The 6,000-nt window shown below is 49.8% G+C and overlaps 1 protein-coding gene across 3 annotated transcripts in view; it reads left to right on the forward strand.

Annotated features, from left to right (window-relative positions):
* The window catches only part of Ninac (STKc_myosinIII_N_like and MYSc_Myo21 domain-containing protein ninaC), a 149,432-nt gene that overhangs the window by 18,188 nt on the left and 125,244 nt on the right, over positions 1-6,000 (forward strand). Inside the window, exon 1 of one of the 3 annotated variants that reach the window (XM_077700164.1) lies at positions 753-776. The exons of 1 other annotated variant lie outside the window; for it this stretch is intronic. The gene's annotated coding sequence lies outside the window, so the exon portion shown is untranslated. Of the gene's footprint in view, positions 1-752; positions 777-5,049; positions 5,163-6,000 lie in introns of those variants that run through there. One more of the 3 variants, XM_077700163.1, reaches the window with a different exon arrangement.

Genomic DNA, 6,000 nt, shown 5'->3' on the forward strand with positions numbered 1-6,000 from the left:
CTCCCATTATTCTCCAATTATCACGGTCCTTTGCTAACTGCGACCAATTTATCCCCGCAAACTTCTTGATCTCATCTGCTCATCTAACTTCCTGCCAACCCCTGCCACGCTTGCCTTCTCTAGAGATCCACTCTGTTACCCTTAATGGCCAACGGTTATCTTGCCTTCGCGTTACATGCCCTGCCCACGCCCATTTCTCGTTCTTAATTTCTACTAATATGTCCTTAACACGCGTTTGTTCCCGCTCTCTTCTTGTCCCGTAATGTTACACCCATCATCTTCCGTTCCATTGCTCGCTGAGTCATCCTCAATGTAAGTTAAACCCTTTTAGTGAGCCTCCAAGTTGCTGCCCCGTACGTGAGTACAGGTACAGCTGTCATACACTTTCTTCTTCAGGGACAATGGTAGGCTGCCATTCATTATCTGAGAATGCCTGCCGAATGCACTCCACCCCATTCTTATCCTTCGAATTATCTCTGCCTCATGATAGGGACCCGGGTTCACAACTTGGCCTAAGTAGATATTTACCACTTCCACTGCCTCGCCACCTATCTCTGTGGGTGTTAGATAAATAAATAAACAAAATAAATAATCAGCCCAGGCCTCGCTGTTTGGAGTGGTGCGCGGGTACGGCCCTTCCTGTAAGCTACGCTCCGACGGTGTTGCCGTCTGCGCACGCGTTGCCCGCTGCGAAGCTACGCCACGGCGGTCACACATCACGGACGGCAACTTCCGAAAACGCCGCCGCGGGGCGGCGCCCTCGATCGCGAGAGGAGGTGAGCGGCAGCGAGTATTGAAACTATAGCGTCGTGTTTGCGCGCGCTCCAGATTCCTTTATCTCGGCTTTCACGGATTGAAGACCGGGACTCACGTCATTCGCAGTGGGTTGCACGCACGGAATAATAGAATACGGGCCTGTGAAAGAACAAGCACGCTCCGCATTCCCGAAACCAGGTGGAAGGAAACTCTTTTTTCTTTCTTTTCTCTCTTTTTGCTGGGAGGTGAAGAAGAAGACGTGAGTGTGTTCCAAACAAGTGTTCTATTGTGCGTTGTCCCCCAGCTGTTGTGTATTCATTGCCTGCAATGATAGCATATGCAGAATCTGAAAACAGAGCGGTTATCGGTTTGCATGCACGTTCAAAATATATGCACACGTGGTGATTATTTCTATTGTTATTATTGGTGACCGTAGGAGGGGAAGGGGAGGGGGCATGACGACAGTGGCCCCGCAATCTGAGGCCGACGTTGTAGAGAAGCCTAGTTTCACATTTAGGATAGGCAGGGATGCGAATTGATTTTTTTTTTAAGTTTGACATTCTTCTCATTTCGTTTTCTCGCTCTAGTTTTGCTTTTCCTGAAAACATCACTTCTTATTTACCTATCTAATCTCTGCCTCACCTACACGTTTTGCCCACCCCTCCGACAAATTTCTGCCCAAGCCCACGCTTGCACGTCTTTCTGTGATGGTTCTCCGGTTGTATTGTACGCAAGTGTTCATACTTCCGTCAATTTATGCTATCACCTTGTCCACGGAACCGTCAGAATATTAAAAGAAACTTGCGTGTTGCCGAGACCACCGCCTCCAAGCTAGCTTAAACTCAATATGAAAACAAACGTAAAAGAAGTCAAAGAAAGAAATAACTCGTGCACTGCGGTGTCCCCGAAAATAATAGTAAATAAAATTACACCATCTTCCCGTGGGGAACCCTGATGAGGATGCGAATCATCGTGGCGGTTCCGTGTGGTTCCATTGAGTTGCCATTATGTTGAGTGATCTGGTGTTAAGTAGCGTATTCCACGACCGGGTCCACACCGGTGACAAAGGCACGCAAGTACTGTTGTGCTACGGTGAGTAGGCGGTGGTTCTTGAGGCGCCGAAACTCGTTCATCATGTTCTTGTCGATGTTGTCGTCTCTGTGGTAGAATCGGTAGTCTCCATCAGCGTTGGTGAGGTAAAGGTTGTTGACGTTGGTGCACCGGCTGAGAGCAACGTACATGCCCTCCTCTTCGCAGCTTTGTCTTCTTGTCCTTCTTCTTCTTCAGCGGTTCCCCTGCGGGAAGATGACGGCGGTGGTTGAACGCGAAGCTATCTCGTGATAAATTCTTTGGTTGGCCAATCTCTAGGAGCATCCTGCCACAATCATCATCAGAGGCGCTGCGTACGGGAAAGGGACGCGGGACATACCCCCGAGCAAGAGATGCTTTGCATCTAAAAAATACTTCGGCGGTCAGATATTAAGATTCGGGAATTTACAATCCGAAGCTTAGGTATGAGGCGCGCCATAGTGGAGGGCTTGGGATTAATTTTGACCACCCGGGGGTCTTCAGCGGACGCTGAAACGTTGACACCCGGGCGTTTGCGCTTGTCGCCTCCGCCAGTAAAAGGGCTGCGCGCCAGGGAATTGAACCGGCGTCCTTGGGCTGAGCAGCACAACGCCTTGGCCGCTGAGTCACCGCGGCTGATAATTACAGAGGCGTTCCTAGTTTTCACCTGTGTTGTTTACCTAACAACTATAATCTCGTTGTTTATCTAATAGTTTATCTAATTGCTTGTCAAATTATTCTCTCCTTTAGTCAGCCCACGTTAAGACAGCACTATTGCGTACATTATTCCGCCGTGACAGCTGCGCTGCTCTCATTCTTCGCCAGGCTACCATCCTCGAAGCGGAAGAAGCGGCGCTCGCATTAGCAATAACCCAGACCAAAGCCAAGATTATTATTACAGATTCGCAAGCGGCGTGTCGTAAGTACATAGCCGTAAGGATCTCCACAAAAGCCCTACGGATCCTAATTCAAAACCCCCCTGAAAGAACAGTCAAAATCATTTGGACGCCTGCCCACTCATCCCTTCGCGGCAATGCAGCGGCTCACGCTCACGCCCGAGATCTTGCTCGCCGGGCACCGCAAGAGGACGATGAGAGGACCAGACACCCACTTATTACATACAACGACATCACCCAACACTACATGCTCACACGACGCACCTTCCCGCCACCGGCAGAAAAATTAACAAAAGAACAACAAGTCACCCTCCGACAACTTCAAACAAATACATTTCCACATCCCACACGGCTACACGCCATTCACCCCACAATATACTACCCCCTGTGCCGGCACTGCGGCAACCCAGCAACGCTCTTTCATATGGTTTGGGCATGCCCTTCAAACCCAGACCTTGCACCAATTCCCAGTCCTACATACGAGCAGTGGGAGAGTGAACTTGCCAGCTCGGACCCAAGTAAGCAGCTCTGGCTTGCTGAAAGGGCGAAGACGGCAGGCCACACCAACGGAGTCCTGGACTGAGGACCCCGCCCACTTACAAGCTCGATGGATCTGTCCAATAAAGTTTTCTCCTCCTCCTCCTCCTCATTCTTGGTGATGTGCATTTTTTTTTGTCGCATTTCATACGGCCGTGACGCGAATTTTCAAGGCTACGGGCTACGGCACGTACGTTCAGGCGCTAAATTGGAAGTCGTTTAACTTAGAAGAATGCGAGCGGACCCGCCGTGGTGGCTCAGTGAGGCGTTGCGCTGATGAGCACGAGGTCGGTGGTTCGATTCCCGGCCGCGGCGGCCGCTTTCTGATGGAGGCTAAAAGCACGAACGCCCATGTGTACGAGATTTCGGCGCACGTTGAAGATCCCCAGGTGGTCAAAATTGATCCGGAGCCATCCACTACGGCGCGCCTCATCGCCTGCGTTTCGTCGGCGCGTTATACCCTACAATCAATCGAGAATGCGAGAGGTAGTGTCCGAGCCGGTGTAGCGCCGCTAGGTAAAAAAAAAAAAAAAATTCACGCATCTCTACGAAGTGAATCATGATAAGTGGGCGAAGCACTGGGGATCGTTCTTACCGTAAATTACCTGTGGCATTGCCCACTCGCGCGTGTAAATGAGTGACAACGCGTGTGTACAGTATATACAATTCCGATCCAATCCAATCCGATGCAATTCAATTTTATCCAATCCGATCCAATTCAATCCAATCCTGCAACCTTTTAGGTGGGCTGACATACACATATTCGGTTTATAACGCTGTGTACACGGACGCCAAGGCACGGGCAAAGCGAAGTCCTAAGATGCTTCGCACCTAAAAGTTAGCGACGACGGTCTTCGAACGTTCGTGGCTGCAGCGCCACACACCAACTCTCATGGCTGTTGCCTAGCAACGCATTTTCTTTCTCGCGCGGCATTCGTTTCCTCTGTGACCTTGATTGAGAGACTTCACACTCCGACAGAAAGACGTCACCTTGCAATGCTCTTTCTTGGCTGCCGCCGACGCATGCGATGGCTTGAAACGCTGGCACATTCGTTTTCCGATGGCACGCGCCCTTAAAATGGATTGATTGATTGATTGATTGATTGATTTATTGATTGATTTATTGATTGATTTATTGATTGATTGATTGATTGATTGATTGATTGATTGATTGATTGATTGATTGATTGATTGATCTTCTCGAAGTTTGAGTTGATTAGCCTAAGGTGTCGTCCAATCACCTCTGCGGATATGTGTTTTTTCGTGGGTATGTAACATTTTCTGGGCTTGAAACATCAGCTTATTCCATTTACGCTGGAACACTCATTTTAATGACTGGCTTCGTGCATATACCTGCGGCATAGCACACTGTGTTTGAGTCGGACTGTCATTGAAATTTGCGTTTTCCATGGGACGTAATGGGCGTAACCGTTCTCGCTGCAAGCATGCTCGTCTTCCGCATATAGAGGCGGCGCTGCCACGCCTGCGCATTTGACGGCGACGATTTCAACATTCGCGAGCGCCTAACGCGACCACGGATACATTGTGTGGAGGCTTTTGGGCGTTGCTGTCGTTGCTGTCGTTGCTGTGCAAGCAAAACACGCACGAACGCTTCCCTTGGCTTCGGTAGTGTATATACGCGGCGGTCTGCAGACCGCGTGCCATCTGGGACCTTTTCCAGCGGGCGTTCACGGCCACAGTCATTGGTATACGTATACAGATTTCAAGGCGGTTGGGCGCTTTGCGCATAAACCGTTGCCTCGCTTGATTGCGTCAGCTTACGACCGTTTCGACGGAGCGGTATTTCGCGTATGCCGACGGCAGCGACTGGGCGCACGTGCTCAGTATATACATAGCCTTGCATACATCTAAACAGGCGACGACGAAGCAGATAAGACTCGAAAGGTAAGCATTTTGTAATCGCGTGATCGCGGGTAAAGCAAACAGCCCTCAGATTTTCAACGAGTGTGTACGTGATCGTGATTGTTGTCGCTACCTCCATTCCTCGGATTCTATTTCGTTCTTGAAGTATGTCGCCCACGTTCTATAAATTTAATCGTATTCATCTCAGCGAGAAAGGCGCCAAATACTGAGTGCAGGTTAAAAGGGAAATGCGCGAAGTAAGTTTCTTTCGCTTATCTAGCATCTTAGACGGCATATGCAGATCACAGCCGACGCACGCTGAACTATAATACCGTATATCGGACTGTTTGAGACGAACTCATGCATGAGCAGAGCTGAAATTTTTCACGCGTAAGTAGATCATTGAATGTGTTAGTCGGTGTAAGCACACGGGGGTATTTTTTATCGCGTTTTTTGTCAGGGCGGCATTACTGCTAAACTTTTATTTTTGTGAACAGCAGCCAGTCCTTTTCAAACGTAACAGCCTGAAATCGCTTGCTCGTGTGAGTGTACTTCGCATATCTGTGCCAAGGCCTCCTCCGTCTCTTTCTCTTTCCCCCCTTCCCTGCCCGCGCACTTTAACTGAAGAGGCGTTCACTTGAGCCCCGATGAGGAGGGAAAACACGATGTAGTAAGTGCGAAGCCGCGTGGAGGAACACGATCGCCTTGTTTGCCACGCGCCGGCGTAACAGGCACGTCGGTGGGTGCGCCAATCGACTCAAAAACTGATACGGCGTTTAAGCTGCCTCCGCTCGTTAAGGTACGGCGACGTGAGCAATCCACCGACGCTTTATCTGAGCACTCGCGCGTAATATTCGGACCACTTTCAGGCAACGCTCAG

This window comes from Haemaphysalis longicornis, unplaced genomic scaffold, assembly GCF_048455015.1.
Source record: "Haemaphysalis longicornis isolate Haplotype H1 unplaced genomic scaffold, Haemaphysalis longicornis Haplotype H1 scaffold_2, whole genome shotgun sequence".
NCBI classification, from domain to species: domain Eukaryota; kingdom Metazoa; phylum Arthropoda; class Arachnida; order Ixodida; family Ixodidae; genus Haemaphysalis; species Haemaphysalis longicornis.